The sequence below is a fragment of the Mesocricetus auratus genome, unplaced genomic scaffold (assembly GCF_017639785.1).
Source record: "Mesocricetus auratus isolate SY011 unplaced genomic scaffold, BCM_Maur_2.0 Super-Scaffold_100006, whole genome shotgun sequence".
In the NCBI taxonomy this organism is placed as follows: Eukaryota; Metazoa; Chordata; class Mammalia; order Rodentia; family Cricetidae; genus Mesocricetus; species Mesocricetus auratus.
The window spans coordinates 105,922,515-105,942,482 of NW_024429190.1; the positions used below are offsets into that span (position 1 = coordinate 105,922,515).

General features: G+C 49.4%; 1 long non-coding RNA gene across 1 annotated transcript; it reads left to right on the top strand.

The window, feature by feature from the left end:
- The first annotated feature begins 273 nt into the window (after positions 1 to 273).
- Positions 274 to 19,762, top strand: LOC121140974. Its single transcript, XR_005877943.1, has 3 exons — positions 274 to 476; positions 19,071 to 19,220; positions 19,595 to 19,762. It is a non-coding gene; the product is annotated as an uncharacterized LOC121140974 (long non-coding RNA).
- The last annotated feature ends 206 nt before the right edge of the window (positions 19,763 to 19,968 follow it).

Below are 19,968 nucleotides of genomic sequence, written 5' to 3' on the forward strand. Positions count from 1 at the left end.
TTCAGCCATCTGCTTACTGCCTGCCTGCCCTCTGGGGGAGATGGGTCAGTGCAGGAGGCCATCTGCAGACAGGATTCAGGCTGAGCATCACACTCACACTCAAAAAGCCTCAGATTTTGGATTTTCAGGTTACAGATGCTCAGTTGTACAGACTGTTTCCTGTAGAATGGGTCCAAGCTACCTTCCTTCCTTCCTTCCTTCCTTCTTTTCTTTCTTCCTCTTCCTCCCCTCCTCTACCCTCCCCTCCCTGCTCTCTTCTTTTCCTTCCTTGATGGAGCTTATGTAGCCCAGGCTGGCTTCAAACTCAAGCTCCTCCTCCTCAACTTCCCAGGTGCTTCTGGGTTACAAGCCTGTGCCAACACACCTGCCAGACTTTCACTTCTCTACTTTGGGGCTTGAAGGCTGTAGCAGAACCACCTGAAGCCTGCCAGGAACAAGGAACTCCCCCGTCCTCCTTCATCATCAGGACTTGTCACGTAAGACATTGCTTTTGAGGAGTGGGTCCCGGAGAGTTCCTGAGGGCTGGGAGAGTGGAAGAGGGCAGAAAACAGATGACAGGCCCGGGCCTGGAATGTGATGTGGCCCTTCTCATGCCTGGAAGGATGAGTCTGGTGCTTTGCTCTGATCTTGAACCATTGGGGTAGAATGCCACAAGATGCCAGGGGACACAGCATCTCAGGTCATGGGCATCTCAGTAATGGTTAGAACAGGCTGGATGGCACAGACCTTGCCTATACTTCCAGGCCCTGGGAATGTCTGCCTTCCCAAGGGAGACAGGGGGGTGAGAGCTTGATAGTGATGGAGCCAGGGTAGCCAGAGTTAAATCTCTTGAAAGGAGGAAACTCGGGTGCAATATTTCGTTTTATTATATATATACATATATATATGTATATATAGTTTTCTTTTGAGACAGAGTCACACAAAATAACTCTGGAACTCACTATGTAGACTAGGCTGGCCTCCCATTCACAGAGAGCCTCCTGTCTCTGCTCCCCGATTGCTGGATTAAAGGCGCACATCACTCCACCAGGCTTGATGAGTGTGGTATTTCAAATAAGGGATGTGACTGAATGGTAGAGGCTCTGGGCTCCCTAGCACCGTGGCAATAAAATAATGGGGTATTTCATGGACCTGCAAAATTGTAGTTCAGCAGCATGCTCTAGCTATAGTGTCACAAGCCTTATGTGACATAAGGGGAAACTGAGGCTGAAAGAGTTTGTGATCGCTCCAAGATCTTTTTTCTTGGAGCTACAGGATCAGGACCACAACCATGGTTCTATGGTGTCGGGACACCTCTGACCTCCCACCTACCTTCTTCATGGTCTTGGGCTGTCACTGAGGTGTCCTGAGCTCTTTTGTTTCCTCCCATATGCGATGAGAAGCCTGATGTCTGCTGGTTCTGACACTTAAGGAAGCTGACACTTACTGGATAGATCTGGGAGTCAGCCCCGGGCTAAATGCTTGGGGGAAGCATTTTTTTCCCCCTAAGGATCCCTTATCCCAGAGCTGAGATTTGACTCAGGGCCAAGTGTAAAGTGAAATGTTTTCTAATTTAGTCTCAGATTCAATTTCTCTTTGTGGCCTTCCGGTCTAAAAGTCTAGGGCTTCAGTCACAGGGGCTTCCTGGAGGAGTAACCAGAAGGACAGGTGGAATCTCTGGCCTGGGGGAGGAGAGGTCAGTGTCATGCTGTGCCTGTACCTGATATGGCTTGGTTCCCTAGGTCCCAGCAGCAAGCTCTGGAGCTCAGCTTAGCCAAACCCAGAAGTCGGGTGGGGTTGCCTGGTGCCCTAGGCCTCCTTTAGCATCCTTGGTCCATCTCATCCTGCATGGTTCCCTGCATGCCTGCTTCATGATCCTACATCCCTGAACACGATGACCTCTGCACCTGGCATGGTCTTCCTGTTTGTCCTTATCTACCTCTGTAGTGCCAGCACACCTTTCTCTGCCCCTGTCATGACCCATCCACCTGCCTCCAGAGAGCTCTGTGCCTTGTCTCTCTCTCTGTCTCTCTGTCTGTCTCTCTGTCTCTGTCTGTCTGTCTCTCCCTCCCTTGTCCTCCCTCCCTCCCTCCCTCTCTCTCTCTCTCTCTCTCTCTCTCTCTCTCTCTCTCTCTCTCTCTCTCTCTCTCAGTTTTTTTGAGACAGAGTTTCTTTGGAGTCTGTCCTGAAACTGGCTCTGTAAAGAGATCCACCTGCCTCTGCCTCCTGAGTACTGGGATTAAAGGCATGTGCCACCACTGCCTGGCAAAATATTGTTGTAAGGCACAAAGCTCCCAGGGGGCCCGGAAACTGCTTGTTCCCTTGGGAAGTACTCAGAGGCCCTCATGCCTGCTGTCTAGATAGTATCTTAACCAGCCTCCAATCTGATACACCTGGAGATTCCAACTCTATAATCCCCTCCCCGGGTAGGGGTTTATGTATGTGTGCTTGTGTGTGTGCGCACATGAGTGCATGTTTGTGTGTGGGGGGGTGCTGGAGGGAGGAGGATTCTGCTTCCATTTATGTCTGGGTAGCAGCTCTCCTGCTTCAGGTAAGCCCCAAGCAGGGTCACATGGAAACTGGGATTAAGGGCAATTCCCCCGGGTCAACCAGCTTCATCTTCAGCTCTAGTACCAACCAGGCTAAACGTGTTCATCTTCTGAGATCAGGTGAGATCGGCACATTCAGAATCCTGTGGTCCTAGATGACTGCCTGCTTCTGACCTAACCTCCTCACACTCAGCGTCACCCTTTAGAAGGGCAGGGAGGGCCTTCCTTCCTTTCCCAACATATTCTAGGGTTTGGAGAGGGAGTTTGAAGGCCCTGGAGTGATGTGGAGACAGGAGACAGGAACACTATCTGGTCTCTGGTCAGATATGCTCTCCTCAGAGCTGGGAAGCCACAGCATTCCTGCCCTGTCTGACCTGTTATGTGACCCTGCTTATTGTCAATAGGCTTTGGTTTTCTTTGCTAAAATGCATGAGTTGTACAAAGTCTATGAATAATTAACATTTGTAAGGGCTGAGGTAGGAGCATCAAAAATTCAAGGTCAAGATAGGCATGGTGGTACATGCCCTTAATCTTAGCAGAAGCAGAGGCAGGTAGATTTCTGTGAGTTTGAGACCAGGTTGGTCTGCCAAGTGATTTCTAGCATCGTCTACACTACATAGAGAGGCCCTGTTTTTTTTTTTTTTTTAAGCGTTTACTGGATTGTCAGCTCATTTACTCCCCACCAACCTGGTAAGGAAGGCTTGTTTAAAAGAACTGGCAGCGCTGAAAGGCTAAACAATGAGTCTAAATAACCCTTCTCGGATCTCACAGCCAACACATGAAGACAAGGGCTGCACAGCCCAGCTTTCTGACTGACTGAATGCAGATGCACAGGTATGGGGGCTTTCAGGATTGTAACCACGGCAACCACAGGGCTCGTTTGTAGCTTGCCAAGTAACTTTCCAGTACCACCAGACTCCCTGTGACTAGCCCCTCCAGGAGACTCACATTATAAGTGCCACACTTGAACAAACATCACCCAGTTGTTAACTTAGGATGGAATCTAGGAAGTCTTACTTTGGGATTTGCAAGGACACGGTGACCAGATTACCCCCCACACCCCCCACACCCCCGTGTATAGGATATGGAATACAGTAGGTACTCAGTAAATAACCGCTGAATTGTACAGAAAGGGAAAAAACCTACAGAGGAATTAGCCTCTGGGCCTGTAAGACTCAGTTTTGTCTCCACAGCTGCGTCTGTTAAGGCTAGACGTTGATGCTGGGTGTCTTCCTCCACTGATCTCTGCCTTATACTAAACTGAGGCAGGGTCTCTCTCCCTTGAAACCAGAGCTCATGATTTGGCTAATGTAGGTAGCCAGCTGGTCCCAGTGATCTCATCTCTGTCTCCTGTGTGCTGAGGTTACAGGTGGGCTGCCATTCCCACTCAGGCGTCTGGGCATCTGAATGCTGGTCCTCGGGCTTAGCATAGCAAGTGCTTTATCCACTAAGTCATCTCCTCAGTCCGTTTTGACTTTCCCTTTTTACTGTTGACTGGTATTCTAGTCAGTGGGCATAGTGTAGGGTTTTGTTCACCCCCCCATTCACCAATCAATATATATGCATGACTTGTTTTCACTTTTAGGATTTTTTGAACAATACTGTAGATGAATATGTTTTCATTTTTCTTGGATCAATACCTAGAAGTGGATTTGTTGTATGAATGGTAAGAATATGTTTAATTTTGTATGATATTTGTGGGATTATTTGTAAGAAATTGGAGATACTGCCCTGTGGTGATGTCTTGTGATCTAACAAATAAAGTTTGCCTGAAGATCAGATTGTGGACCTAGCTAAACTAGTTAGCCACAGACACCAGGCAGCGGTGGCACACAGCTTTAATCTCAGCACCTGGGAGGCAGAGGAAGAGGCAGGCAGATCTCTGTGAGTTCAAGGCCACCCTAGGCTACCTGAGATTAATCCAGTCTAAAAGAGGAACAGAATCAGGCAGTGGTGGCTCACATCTTTAGTTCTAGTACTTGGGATCACATGCCTTTAATACCAGCACTAGGGAGGTGGAGACAGGAACTCATGGCATTCAGTCTGAGGATTTGTAGGGACAGGATCACTCCTTTGGTCTGAGGATTCAGTAGAAGTAAAATGTCTCTCTTATGGCTGACTCCTTTACTCCTCTGATCTTTCAGCATTTACCCTGATATCTGACTCTGGGTTTTTGTTATTAAGACCTATTAGAACTCATGCTACATTGCCCTGTTGCTCAGAGCCCTGGGTTCAAATCCTAGCACAACATAATCTGAGCAGGGCAACACACTCCTCTAATCCCAGCACTCAGGAGGTGGAGGCAGGAGGATCAGAAATTAAGGGTCATCTTCAGCTACATGGCAAGTTTTAGGTCAGCCTGGGCTACCTATGAAAAGGAGAAGAAAGAGGAAACAGGTAAATTCTGTTTCATGTATTCACACCACCTCAGCTACCAGCAATATCTAAGGGTAAATTCACCTCCACATCCTTTATTGACATTCTGGTCAGTACATGGTGGTAACTGCTGTTGTGATTTTCAATTCCACAATGACTGATGATGCTGAGAAATGGGACATTTCTCATGTGCATGCACCTTCGTTGAGGGATCCATCTGAATATTAGGCCCACTTTGATTGTGTCACTGGTTCTGTCATACCTGAGTTGAAAGAGTCTTCATGGAAGTTCCTGACACAAGATCTTTGTCAGGTCTGTGCATCACAGGCATTTCCCTGTGCCTGGGGTATATCCAGGCACTCTCCTAACAGAATCCCCCAAAGAGCAAAGTCTGTACAGTTAGTGCCTCTCATGTCATATTTAAGACAACCTCCCAGATTTTCTTCTAGATGTTTTATGATTTTAGCTCTTGAGGTTGAGGTGCACGCTGACTGACTTTGACTCTATCCTTGTGAATTGCTGGAGTGAAGTAGAGTCAGAGCTCACACAGACAGCCATGTGTCTTGCTGACCGTGTCTAGGGCTGTTTGGCTGTTGCTCTTGCTTTGTCCCTAGCAAACCTTCTGTTTTTTGGGGGGAGTATTTTTTTTGAGACAGGATTTCTCTGTATATCCTTGGCTGTCCTGGAAGTTATTCTGTAGACCAGGCTGGCCTTGAACTTACAAAGATCCACCTGCTTCTGTGTCCCAAATACTGTGGTTAATGGTGTGTAGTATCACTGCCTAGCTTTGGGGGTTTTATTGTTGTTGCTGTTTTCTTTTCCTACCTTTTGTGACTTTAAATTAGTACTTTATATGATTCATTTTCTCTTATTGTTTCTCCTTTCTACTTTTTCCTTTCCTTCCTTTTTTTCCTTCTTTCTTTTTTTTGAGACAGAGAATATCTTATTTCTTAAAATATCAACTCACCTTGTTTAAAGATAGTTGACCTAAGGTTTGTTTTCTTCTCCGGGTTTACAGATTACTCTTCAATCCCACCCAACTGGCTTCTAGGAACACCGGGCATGCAATAGACATTTGTAACTATTCTAACACTGCTTTCATATAATGTTACATTGTATAACCCACTCTAAGTATCCTGTAGTAACAAAGTATTCCTGGCTTCTTCCTTATCTCTCCTGCGAGGTCTGCATTTCAGCTCCCATAAATATGATCACTGAATACTTTGTTATTATTTTGAGCATATTGTCTGTTGTATCAATTGTGAATAAGAAAAAGTTTCTTTCACCTTTTCTTCTTCCTTCTTTGTTACTTTCCCTTTCTTTGTGTAGCTCCGAGGCTTTGACTTAAACAGTTTTCTTTCTATGCTAAAGAACTTCCTTTTGCATAATGTGTGTGGTGAGTGTATGTGTGTGGTGCATGTGCATGTGTGTGCAGGTGTACACATCCATGTGCCTGCATGCAGAGCCCGGAACAGGATGTTAACTGTCTTTCTCTATCCATCTTCACTTTATTGCCTTGAGGCAGAGTCTCTCACTAAACTGGAAATTTGTCATTTGGTAAGGTCGGCTGCAGGCCAGTGAGCTGTCTGTTTTCGATGTCCAATGCTTGAATTACAGGTATGGGTAGACATGGCCAGATTTTTTTTGAGGGTGCTGGGAATTTGAACTCAGATTCTTAGGCCATCTTCTCAGCAATAAAGAACTTCATTTTGCATATCTTGCAAGGCTGGTCTAGTGTAGACAGATTTCCTCAGTTTTTGTTTATCTGAGAAAGTCTTGTCTTTTCATTCACTTCTGAAGGATAACTTGGCAGGAAACAGAATTTGTAGTTGACAACTTTTTTCACTCAACTCTTTAAATACTTCATCTGACTTTTTTTATTTAGAAACGATGTCTGAGAAGCACGATTCAATCCTTATCCTTGTTCCCATATATGAGAGTTTTCTTTCTTTCTTCCTCTCTTTCTTTTTTCTTTGGTTTTCTGCAGTTTGAAAGGAAAGAGAGAGAGACAGAGAGACAGAGAGACAGAGAGAGAGAGAGAGAGAGAGAGAGAGAGAGAGAGAGAGAGAGAACTCATTCTCATCACTCTTCTTTTGGCCTCCTGGGTCTACATATAGTGTCTGACATTAATTCTGGACATTCTCTGTCATTAATGCTTCAAATATTTTTCTTCTCCTTCCTGTTATGCATATAGCACTTGGTCTGAAGCCCTGCAATTTGGATATCCTGTTCCATTTCTTCCCATCTATTTCCTCTTTGCAGTCTAGTTTTGGAAGTTCATATAGTTGTGTCCTCAAGCTCAGTGATTCTCTCCTCTCCTTTGGTCCATCTCCTAATGAACCTTTGGTGGCCATGGCATGATGTTGACTGCCATGTTCTATCACCTTCCACCTCACTGCCTTGAGACAGGGTCTCTAATTGAATCTGTAGATAAGTTGGTGGATAGCAAGCCCCAGTATCTCTACCCCCACAACACCAGTGTTACAAGTGTGTACATGGGCATGGTAGATTTTTACATGGGTGTTAGGGATTTGAACTCAGGTACTCGTGTTTGCAAGAGAAGTGCCCTTACCGATTGAGTCCCAAGACAACCCGACCTGACTCTCTCTTGGGGCTCAAGTCTTGGGAAACTGGGTCTGCTTTCCATCACTTCTAGATTGCCTTTTCTCAAATGTCACAGAAATGGAACCCAGCAGCATGTAGTCCTTGTGTCTGGCTTCTTTCCCTTAGTGTATTGCTGGTAAGAGTCTCCATGCCTCTATGTGTGTTTTAGTAGCTTGGTCCTTTTTGTTTTTTGTATCTAGGTAATTCTGTTAATCCATTCATTTGTCATTTGTGTGTGTCTGTTCAGGGCTAGCACACGGTGAACCAGTAGATGGATGTTAAAATGGCTGAGTTGATAAATGATGACTGAAAGTAGTTAAACACTCCTTTATAAATGGTCAGAACCAGGCTTTGATGTGAATCAGAAGGGGCAAGATGATGGCACTGTCATTAGTTACTTCAGAGTACTCTTATTCCATGCCCACTCCTGTGCTGGGTTGGGACAGGTGGTTCCTGCCCACCTACCCTGAGCTTCCTGTTTTGCTGAGGGACAAACTACTCTCCAAAGACCATTCAGGCAGATAGGTGGCTCAGGAAGGACGAGAAGGGAAGACCGTGGATGGGAGACAGAAGAAAGGTGAGGGTACAGTGGGGTAACCAGCAGGTCAGTGTCTCAGCAAGAGGTACAGGCTCAGACAGGCTTCCTAGAGAAGCTATTGTGGTGTCTATCAGCCTCTGGAGGGAAGGGTGTCCCTGCAGGAAGAGCAGTCATGTGAAGGCTCATGGGTGAGGCATGCAACAGGCAGGAGGAGCAAGGCCAACTTGAGTATCAGGAACAGTCAGAGAGGACACCAAGGAAGTCCTGGGGCAGATGTGGAGAACCATAAGTCACATTGAGTGTGACTTTTATTAGGAGGACAACTGGGACCACCTCCCAGGAAGCTCTCTCTCTCTCTCTCTCTCTCTCTCTCTCTCTCTCTCTCTCTCTCTCTCTCTCTCTCTCTCTCTCTCCCTCTCTCCCTTCCCCCCCCCTGTGTCTGGTGTGTCTATGTCTGCATGTATTGTGAGAGCATGTGCCTGTGGATGTCAGAAGACAACCTGTGTGTCTTTGTCATTTTCAGGAATGCCTATGTCCACTTCCTTTGAGGCAGAGCCTCTCTTTGACTTGGAGCTCATAAATTGGGCTAGACTAGCTTATCCATGAGTCCCAGGGATCTTTGCCTCTCTGGTTCTGGGATTACAAATGTGTGCCACCATGCCAAGCATTAAAAGATAAAAAAGATTTTTGTCTTTTATTTTACGTGTCTGAGTGTCTTATTTCCATGTATGTATGCATGCCGTATGAGTATTAGGTAGCCACAGAGTCCACAAGAGGTTGTCAGATCCCCCCAGAACCAGAGTTATGACAGTTGTGAGCCACCATGTAGGTGCTGGGTCCTGAACCCATGTCCTCTGAAAGAGCAGTAAGTGCTTTTAACTACTGAACCACCTCTTTAGTCCCCATGCCTGGCATTTATATGTGGGTTCTGGGGATCAAACTCAGGTCTTCATGCTAGAAAGATAAGCTCCCTACCCCCACTGAGAAAGTCATCTTCCTAGCCCCTGGGGCTGTCCTTGTGTGAGGTGGGAACAGTGAACAGAGACCAGCCTTGGGACTTGGCAATAGATCAGATGGCAATTCCAGTCTCAGGAGGAAGAGCAAGTAAGGAGGATGGGGTGGGAGATGGAGACAATGAGCAAAGATGGGAACCAGGAAAGTCATGTGTCTGAAAGACCCTCCAAAGGAGAGCCCGGGAAACAGCTGGGCATATGGGTCTGGGAAGGAAATCAGGCTAGGCCTGCATACCTGGGGAACATTGGGATGCAAGGTACCATAAGATCCAGTATTGGAAGATCTGTGGTACCCCCTCGCTGACCTAGTCTACTGTCAAAGGAAGTTGAGGGCCAACTCCAATCAAAGGATGCAAGAATTGACTCCATCTCTTGGCTTGAGGAACTACCAAGTGTTAGGAAGATCTCTCAGGGCATGCACTGGACACATACTTTACTGAGAGCTTATATGTGGCCTTAATCAGTTCTCCTGATGGCCCCGTAGGGGCTGTCTGTTTTGAAGTTTGCTCTATAGGTGAAGCCATGAAGGATCAGGGAGTCTCTCCCCAACCTCCTGTGAGAATCCCTGTACTGACTGCACATAAGAAAGTTTTCTATTTTCTTTCCCAGGATCAAGATGATGCCCTTATAACTCTATGCTTGGAGGGGAGGTCTCATAGTGGAGGAGAATTTCATTGGACACCAGGAAAGGGGGTCAGAATATGGGGTCACACTTGGACTGTGATAGGATGGAGCTAGAGACTATAGGTTCAAATTCTTTAGAAGTAGGCGACAGGGACTTAAGGAGAAATGGCTACTTACAAAAGCCATGTTGGGTTAGTGGCCACCATCCTCTCCATTCCATATCGCCATACACGGAGATAAGAATAAAAATAATTTATGTCATGTGACTGCTTTTTAACTAGCTGCTTTCAAGACTTAAGACCGGGATTATAAAAGGCATGCATTTATAAATTATTACTCCCGAGCTCATAAGCACATATACTTTGGTAGCACTTTAGATTAATTTATTGTCATTCATTGCAGCTGTCTGTGATGTAAACCTCCAGCTATAAATTTGTACCATAGTCTGACACACCATTAACTAAGGTGCTGCCCAAGCCAGAGAACATAGTAAAACATCCCAATACAGTCTCCGTAGGGAGGCATGTCTCCCTTCTCCTCATTTTCCTTTCTGCCCTCCCCTCCCCTCCCCTCCATTCTTGTCTTTCTTCTTTTCTTCCAGTGACAGGCAGTATGGAGAGAAGGCACCTAGGTGCTTGAGAGTTGTGCTCACAAAAGAGTAAGTGAGGGCTGAGGAGATGGCTCAGTCTGAGTTCAGATCCCCAACACCGCAAGAGAAAGCCAGACATGGCGCCCGTAATCCCAGTGCTGAGAGGTGTAGGAGAATCTAAGACCACTGACTGCCGATCTAGCCGGCTGGGGAGCCCTAGGTTCAAGAGACCCAGTGGAAAGTGAGAAAGTAAGGTGGGAAGATACCTGTTGTCAACCTGTAACACGCACGCACATGCCCACACGCGCGCGCGCGCGCACACACACACACACAGACAGAGACAGAGAGAGGGAGAGAGAGGGGGAGGGAGGGAAGCAGGGAGGGAGGGAGGGAGGGAGGGAGAGACAGAGAGAGAACCGAGAGCAAGACACACTGTGGCCTGTGGACCTCCACAGAATTCAAGGGACTCTACTGCAGAGAGGGGATGGCTTGTCCAGCACAAACCAGTAACAAGGCCCTAGAAATCCACTCAACTAGAAGCAGAGGATCAACAAGGAGGAGGGAACATGCAGAGGAAGAGGAGCAATGTAAAGGAAAGTGGGACAGACCTATAACAGGTGAGAGACTAATGGGAAGATGGAAGCTGAGTAACGTCATGAGGTGTGCTCTAGTGAGAGTTGTCCAGCCCTGGGATGCCGGAACTCACATCCAGCCCCGTGGCTGACCGGGCCCGCCGGGACCTCGCGTTCTCTGCTGGAAAAGGAGCTTTTAATGGTTCAGGGGCCCTGGTTTTGGTAGTTATACCATTCTGGGAGTGGGCCATGCTGAAGTGGGGTGCAGGGGCTGCTGTGCTGAGGTTAGGCCAGGTGGTGGGAAGGTTCTAGAGTGCTGCCCCAGAGGCTGGCCATCAGAGCTCTGCAAGGGGTAGAGGGGGACTGTGGGATGCACACATCCTCGGAGGCATCAGAGCATGTGTCCTGGGAGCATGGGTGCATGTTCCTGCCCTGACCTACAGAGGCCAGCATATGTTCCATTCCAACCTGAGACAGGGGTAGGCACTGCCTTCTCCAGCTTAGCCTCCTGCCTCAGCCCTAGGAGCCCCAACCACTCAGTGTCTGGTCCTGGAAGGAGGCTATGGGTATCTGGATGGCTGATCCTGATGGATCTGGTGTTTTCCTTGTACTTTTGGGGACAGGGGTCTTTATCAAACCTTATCTACCCAAATGCCTTGTTCTTTCACAGCTTCAGGATGAGAAGCCTGGAGTGGATGGCATCAGGAGTGGCCCAAAGGGATATGGATAGGATGGCATCAGGAGTGGCCCAAAGGGATATGGATAGGAAGTGTGATAGTCACTCTAACAGCTTAGGCACGCGACAGAAAATAAATGGAGGCCCTCCTAGCAGGATCATTCCTGGACACATCACTAGCCTTCATTTTCCTCATACCCGTCCCATGCAGACTTCAGGAGGCATCCTGGGGTCCAGAATGCTGCAGATCTGTCTGTACATCCTCATGATATTTTAGGCTAGGCCTTTGGGTTTGATGTTGCTGTCTTCCCAGTGTGTGCAGGTCTAAGGGGGTCATTGGAGGTCATAGAGGCAGGGTCTCTGCCTATTAGCTTTTGGGGCTCTGGGAGCCAACCCCAGCTTACCCAGGGTAAGTAGAGTGAAGATTACCTAGGTAGCAGAGTGAAGAGGTGTCACGGGAAGACAAGTATGAATGTGTGGACACTCCCCTGAGAGCCCATTCATGAACATGGCTCTGTAAAGTCTTTGTGGGGTCCCTATCCGAGCTGTGACATGAGTCCCAATCCAGCTGTGTCCGGGGTCTAACTGGAGCATCTGCCTTGTCCATGGAGGGTGTGTGAGCCCCCGGCACCAGGAGGAGAGTGAAGGATTGGGATAGGGACACACCTATGGCCTGTGACTTCAGAGCTCAGCCCTGGAATCCCGGGCATCCTCTCTGTGCTGATGCCCCTGTCTCCTCTTATCTGCAGCCAGGTCTGGAAGAGCCAAGAACCAGTTCTAGTAATCAATTATCTACTGCCTGAGCTGAGAGCGGGGGCTGCCTGGCCAGATAAAGTCCAGGGGGGAGGGGAAAAGGACACAGGCTCAAGAGGTGAGCTTGCTCTTTTGTCTAGAGCTGCACCTCATAATTGCTGTGCCTTGGTGCGTGCACCCCAGAGTGTACATCTTGGGGGCACACGCATCGCCTCTCTCTCGCACAGCCCCCATCCTGCCTATGCCTCTGTAGGCATACAAACAGCAGTCACACCTGGATGCCTCTGGACTCTCACATCCCCCACTCAGGGACACATGCCCGTGGAGATGCTCCACCCACCCACCTGAGCACCCCTGTCCTATGCTTCAACAGTCAGGCAACACTCTGAGTGCACATCAACATCACACTGGTCCAGGCTGAGGGTGTGCGACTCCTGAGGTGGCATGGCACAGACGAATGGCCTCAGGAGGTCTCTAGGGGCAGATGGACCCACACGACCTGTTGGAATTGGTTGGTTTGATCTGAGGGTTTGGTTTTTTTTTGGCCACGATGTTAGTAGAACCAGTTTCTGTTCACCATCTAAACTCACTGACCGTATATGTATGGAACCCTGGACAAGCCCTGCCTGTCTGCATTGGTACCTCCACTTCCTCATTCCTGAGATAAGAGAGCCACCAAGCTTGGGCAGTCTCAGGCCCTAGCCTGTAGCTGGAAGGGTCATGCTTTGTGGGAGGAGAGTCAGCCTATGGTGTTCCGTTGGCTGCTGTTATTGCTGTCGACTGGCTTGACAGATAATTACCTGGAAGCCCTGCCTAGGTACCTATGGCAGGAAGTCCTGCCTCCATCTCTTGGTGCTGGGGCATTTGAAACTCCCCTTTCCTGCTCCAAGTCATTTGAGCCCTGCCAGAATCCAACCCTTCACACGGGTTGGGTTGTGGCAAGATACTCAAGAGGTCCCACTGTGCCCTCAAGCCCTACCCAGCTTGATTATGGCTGCCTTTTCTATTGACACCCAGGAACCTCTTCCCAGGCTCTTGGGACCTGGGGTGCATGTTGGGGGTTCCAGTATTTTTGTTTTGTTTGTACAGGTTTTCATAGTAAGTATAGGGTGAACAAAGGCCTGAGGAGACTCAGTTACATAAAAGGGATATGTGTGGTCAAGGTTTGGGGGAATGGAAAGAATGTGCATATTTAGGGTGTGTGTGTGTGTGTGTGTGTGTGTGTGTGTGTGGCGGCATGGCTGTCAGCAATATCAGTGTTGGGAGTCAGATGGTGGCAGGAAAGCTGGGGAGATTCATCTCTGTGTGTGTGTGTGTGTGTGCTATAGATGTCTGTGTAAACATGGGCACTATCTTGATTAGCTTGTGAATGTGTGTAGTGTAGGAGAGTATTTGTGTCAAAGAGGCAATATTATGTATGTGTGTGTGAAGAGTGGCTGCTTCCGGTGTCATTAATGTGTGGTGTGTGTGTGGGATAGTGGTACTTCTATGGTGCCTGCGGGGGTGGGGAGGGGATGTGGCCACTAGGTGTGCCCATCTGTGTGTACAATGTGTGTGGTGTATGCATTTTGCATGAGCTTGGCATGCATGTATATGTCTGTACTGCAAGCAGCAGGTCTGTCAGTCTTCCAGATTAGGGGGTGTGGTGTGTGTATTGTGTGTTGTGTATGTAATGAGGGCTGGTTGTCTTTGTGCTGTGTGATGTATATAGTATGTGCATGTTTGTGGGCAGGTTGTCTGTGGATTGATATATGTGCGGTGTGTATCATGTGGGATGTGTTTAATGGACATGCTACTTATAAATGGGAATGCATGTGGTGTGTGTATATTGTATAGTGTGTGTGGGTCTGTCATCTACAGGTATGGGTGTATGGTATGTCTATATTGTACAGGCTGTGTATCTGTGTAGGAGACATCATCTTGGGAAAGTTTGTACTATATGTGTATGTGTGGGGTGTACATGCTGTGGGCAGGTTGTCTATGGGTAGGAGTGATATATATATATGTGTGTGTGTGTGTGTTTGTGTGTGTGTGTGAGTGTGTGTGTATGATTGTATCTATGTATGCATGTGTGTGTGTCTATATATATACCCTATATATAACATAACATACACATACACACATACAATGTGGGATGTTTGTGCACTGTGGACAGGTTGTCTGTAAGTGGGTGTGGCGTGTGCTTGTTTATGTTGGGTGTGCATACTGTGGGCTTGTTATGCCCAGGTTTTGTTTGTATTTGGGGGTATGTGTGGGGTATGCATCTTGTGGACATGTTATGGGTGGGTTGTGTGAATACGGGTATGCATTGTGTGGTGTGTGTGTGTGTGTGTGTGTGTGCGTGCTGTGGGCACCCTATGGGCCAGTTGCCCCGTGTGTGCCTGGCTGCGAATGTTTTGTGGGTGGGTTGTTATCTCCTCCGTGTGTGTGTGTGTGTGTGTGTGTGTGTGTGTGTGTGTGTGTGTGTGTGTGATATGTATCATGTGGGGTGTGTATGTTGTGGGCAGTTGTCTGTGTGTGGGAGTGTGTGGTGTGCGCGTCTTGTGGGGTTTGTGTCTGTGGTGGGTAGGCTGTCTGTGGGGTGTGGGCTTTCCTGTGGCTTTGAGTATGAGATCAGCATGCCTTGAGCATGTGGGCGCGTGGGGAGGTAAGGCTGACGGCCAGGGCCTCCTCCCCCGCCCTGCGCACAGTGGCTGGGCTGACAGCCGGGCGGAGAAGAAAACTAGACGTCAGGGAAATCAGTCAGAGACAAATCGATTCCCTTTAGAGGTGAGAAAAAGCAGATGCTGCGACGGCTGGTGGCCTGTTAGGCTCCGAGCCGCATCCATCTCAGCCCGCCTCTATTCTGCTAGCTGCCAACGCCCCGCCTTTGTTAGGGGCCCCGCTGTGGGCCTGCTTCCTCACTGCCTTGCCAGCCTTTCTGCGTGGGGTGCACATACTGGTGCCGGAGTGCGCGCGCACCTGCACATGAGGGTGCGCGCGCAAACACAGCACTGGAGAGTCAGAGACAAGGGTCTCATCCCTCGGCATGAAGTCGGAGACTTCACTGGCTCGCCTGAGGACATCCGGGGAGCTGGACAAGGCTGGACCATGGGCATGTGCTCTTTTAGGCAGTACAGTCAAGATGTATGCAGGTTCCAGCAGGAGGGATCATCCATCCTGAGACCAGGGGCAAGCATCGGTCCCCAAACCCTGATGCCTGCCAAGCGACCCTGAGTGGCCAAGCTCACGTGGGAAGCCAGGCTCGGCCTTGTAGCTTCACTCACTAAATGGGTGTCACATGCCCCTGGACTGCAAACTAGTCTCAGCTGTCTGGATAGCTGCCAACACCGTTGAGGCCCGTCTCTGCCCGGATCTTGGTGATTCTTCAGCTGTCAGGTCACCTGGATTCCAGTCCCTCTCCTCTGCTCCCTCTTTCCCACCAGCCAAAACAGATCAGGCTGTGGCTGCTTGGGGACAGGGACTCTCTCATGTGACGCTAGCTTTCTGAGCTCTTCTGTCCAGATCCTGACTTCAGAGAACTTGGCTGCTGGTCGGGAGAAAAACAGTGCTTCCCCTGGAACTGGGGTGCAGGGAAACACATTGGAAGGGCCCCACATCCCACCAGGTTCCTCCTCCAGGCTGGGGGGCTTTAACTGAAGCTGATCTTTTCTTTCAGGAGGACTCTGCTTCTGCCTGCCCCTCCAGCTCTCCTTAAGAACTGTCCCTGAGCTCTGAGACTTTATGACCTCCCCCAGGGACCAATAGCTCTGTGAGCTCTGCTGTGCTCCCTTCCTTCTTGCTCAGATGCCGGCCTTGTCCAGTACAGATGTCCTATAGTTTAACATGAAACAACTGGAGGGGAGGGATGTTGCCCAGCTGAGCAGCTGGTAGGGGTTAGCCATTGCTGGGGTTTGGCTTCAGCCATGCCTGCACTGTCAGGGGCTCCCTCTTATGCTCTGCCTGATACCGACCTGAGACTCATCTGGCCTTCCAGCTTCCGCAGGCACATGCTGACACATCTCTACGTTCTAGAACCCGGGGCTCGCACCGTCTCTGTGCTTCCATGTCACCGTCCTTGCGTTGAAGGAAATTGGAGCCTTGCTCGCCCCGGGAGGGAGTCAGAGCAAGTGAAGGGCGCAAGAGCTGCCGGGGACTAACTGCCATGAGACAGCTCGAGGGGCGGGGGCCTCACGCCAGGCACACAGAACTTAGTGAGAAGTTTTCTTAGAAAGGGGGAGGAAAAGAGAAAAGAGACACAGAGAGGACAGAAGAGAAGGGGGGAGGCAGGAAAAAAAAGTTCTGTCTGCCCCAGGGAAACCGAGGGAAAGAGAAGAACGGGAAAAGAGAGTGGGCGGGGGTCTTCCTTTTAAAGGGGTCCTTTGCACCTGGGCTGACCAGGGTACTGCCTGAGTGCATTCTGCCAGGTGACAGGGGCAGGTCAGCATAATGCCTGAATCCTTACAGTAACAGCTGTGTTTTGGCTACTGGTGGTCAGGGGTCTGGCTTGTGGGAGTCTTTCCAGTGCCCACCCCTGGCTATGAGTCTCATTGTCCAGCCAGATGGGAGAGGCCAAAGAATCAGTCTACAAACACTGATTGAAACCAGTTTGGGGACCAAGCCTTGCTGAGGGCAGATAGCAATTAGCGTAGTGCCTGCCTGGCCTGTGAGATGTATTCAAAGACATGACTGCCGAAAGAGTAGACGGACGTGGGCGTGGTTGTTGCTGGGTGTCCCCCGCTCCCAGGGAGGTTCCAGTCTCACTGAGACCTGTTGGGGTATTGGGCATGGGGTGGGGAACAGGAGCTTCTTCACTGCTTCTGTATCTCTCAAGGAAACTGAGCTCAGGGAGGTGTGTCCTTGAAAAGACCGTGTTTCTGCTGGGATATTAATATTTTAATAATGGGCATCTGAGGCAGCTACAAACATGCCTAGACTGACTGTGCCTAGCCCCAGGCCAGGCCCTTCTGTAGGCAACGCTGCTAGGCCTCCAGAGCGCTCGTCCGTCGGTCTGTCCGCTGTTGCCTGAGCTGTGCTCACCAGCTTCACGGTGATGGTGAGGATCCTGATGTGCAGTTGCTCGTCTCAGAGCCGGGAGTAGAAGAGAAAGTTGCTTGGGTTGTGCTCCAAAGATGGCAAGGGACAGAGGAGCACAGGTGACCTCAGGGACCCAAGGGCCTACCACTGAGAGAACTGGAACGGATGAAACCGGTAGGTTGCCGGAAGAGCTGGGAGTGTACTGCGGAACTTTCTAGATTCAGACTATGCCCTGCTCGTTAGCAAGTCCCTGCAGCTGCAGCCATGTGCCATGCGGCATAGATTCCCCTACCTCCCTGCATCTGTCTGCGACACTGAGTCCTGTAATACTTCCTCCCCTCTGCGGGTGAGGCCTGAGGTTCAGGCCTTGCTCTTCACACCTATGGCCTTTCTTTGGCCCTGAGAATCCCCTTGGCCTCCCTCCAGGCCTTGCTGCAGACCCTCTTCCCAGGCTGCCTGATCAATTCCCGGTCCATGGCCCAGGGTCATTTAATGTCCCCTCAGGGTCTCCCAGGCCATCTGCCTTCGTTGCCTTTAGGCCAGGCTCCACCCTGTATCCAATCAGCAGGCAAGGCCAGGGCACTTCCTCCAAACAGCAGTTCCCAAAACCTGGCCTCCCTGGATTGTATCTCATTGTTAGAGTCATTGATGATCCCAAGGAGCTTCTACTGTGTGTGGTTATAGCTCTTGATACTTATTGTACTGGAAATCATAAAAAGGTTTTTTTTGGCTTTTCGAGACAGGGTTTCTCTGTATTGTTTTGGAGGCTGTCCTGGCACTCGCTCTGTAGACCAGGCTGGCCTGGAACTCACAGAGATCCGCCTGCCTCTGCCTCCTGAGTGCTGGGGTTGAAGATGTGTGCCACAGATGCCCAGCAAAATATAATTTCTTTAAGAGCACCAACAATTGCCATTCCATGTTCATGTAAGGTTTTTGATTGTTTGTTTTGTTAGACAGGGTTTCCCTACATAGCCCTGGCTGTCCTGGAACTCACTCTGTAAACCAGGCTGATCTCCAGCTCAGAGATCCACCTGCCTCTGCCTCTGCCTACTCCCAAGTGCTGGCATTAAAGCTGTGTACCACACATCTGGCTTTGTATTTTTGTAAACAAACAAACAATTTTCTGGGGGCTGTGGAGATGGCTCGGTGGCTAAACTGCTTGCTGTGCAAACCTGACGACCTGAATTTGGATTCCCAGCACACTTGTGGCGGGGCCTTGTAACCTCAGCACTTGAGGTTAGAGATGAGATGATCCCAAGGCCTGCATGGCCAATACAAGATTCAGTGAGAGACCCTGTCTCAAGAAATAAGGGGGAGAAGTGATCGAGGAAGACACCTTTTTTTTTTCTTTTTTCTTTTTTGGTTTTTCAAGACTATAACTTGTTTTGTAACCCAGGCTGGCCTTCAACTCACTGCGATCCTCCTGCCTCTGCCTCCCAAGGCTGGGATTAAAGGCAAGTGCCACCACCACCACCACCACCACCCGGCAAGGAAGACATCTTGATGTCAGCCTCTGGCTTCCACACCTGTGTGAGCTCATCCACGGGCACGTGCAGTGCGCATGCTCACGGAGGTACACGTACCTGTTTTGGAAAACAAAGCAGTTTCAGCCATGCAGTCGCCATTCCCCTTTGTGAGCCCCTGAAGCCGAGACAGCTGACTTTCTTGTTCCTGCCTCTGTAGTCATGCTTCTGACATCACTCGTCACAAAGCTCTCAAGGTACCACTGTAGGTCGCAAAGGAGAAGGTGTCAAATACTTATTGGCCTTCTATCTTTTCAGCCCCCCACCCCAAGAGAACCAGTGTCTTAGCGGTCTCCAATACTGCTATAGGTGTCCCACGGCACCCTCAGCCTGACAAGTGCCATAGGAAGCTTACAGAAAGCCCAAAGCAAGACTTGGATTCTGCAGCTTGGCAAGCTGAGCCTGCAGGTATGAGAAGAATGCATAACTACTGCCTCTAGGAACAGCTATGGTGAGGGCAGCCATAAGCATGGTCGGGGAGCAGAAAGGAGAGGGGGATCCTTTCTCAGCACTTTTTCAAAGGGGTAGGGAGAGTTTCCAGCCGAAGCTGAGGTCAGTCTTTGGGGTCCTGGGCCCCTTTACAAGCTCATGGTCTTACCCCCCCCCACATAGCTAAAAGTGGGGTTACTGACCCAAAGCATCCTTTTGTGTTGGGAGTTGAAATCGTGTTCCTGAGGTTTAATAAAGACTGCTAAGGCTTGTGCCAGGTGTTTTCATGCATGTTACGGTGCCTCATCTCCTTATCCTGCCCTCATTCTGGTGTCATCATTCTCATTTTACAGATTGAGGGAGGCAACGGAAGACTGAGGACTCGAAGGCTGGAGAGGCAGAGCCAAGACTAGAGTATGGTCAATTCCTCTGACCCCAGAGTCCAGCCCTTTCCTTTGCTCCTGGTGGCCCTTTTCTTGGTGGGTCTGGGGATAACTGTTGCAACTGAGAGGCAGACTGATCCTGGAATTCTTTTTTTTTTTTTTTTTTTTTTTTTTTTGGTTTTTACGAGACAGGGTTTCTCTGTATGTTTTGGAGGCTGTCGGTCCAGCCTGGCCTCGAACTCACAGAGATCCGCCTGCCTCTGCCTCCCGAGTGCTGGGATTAAAGACGTGCGCCACCACCGCCCGGCTGATCCTGGAATTCTTATAATTACCTGTGCTGCCTA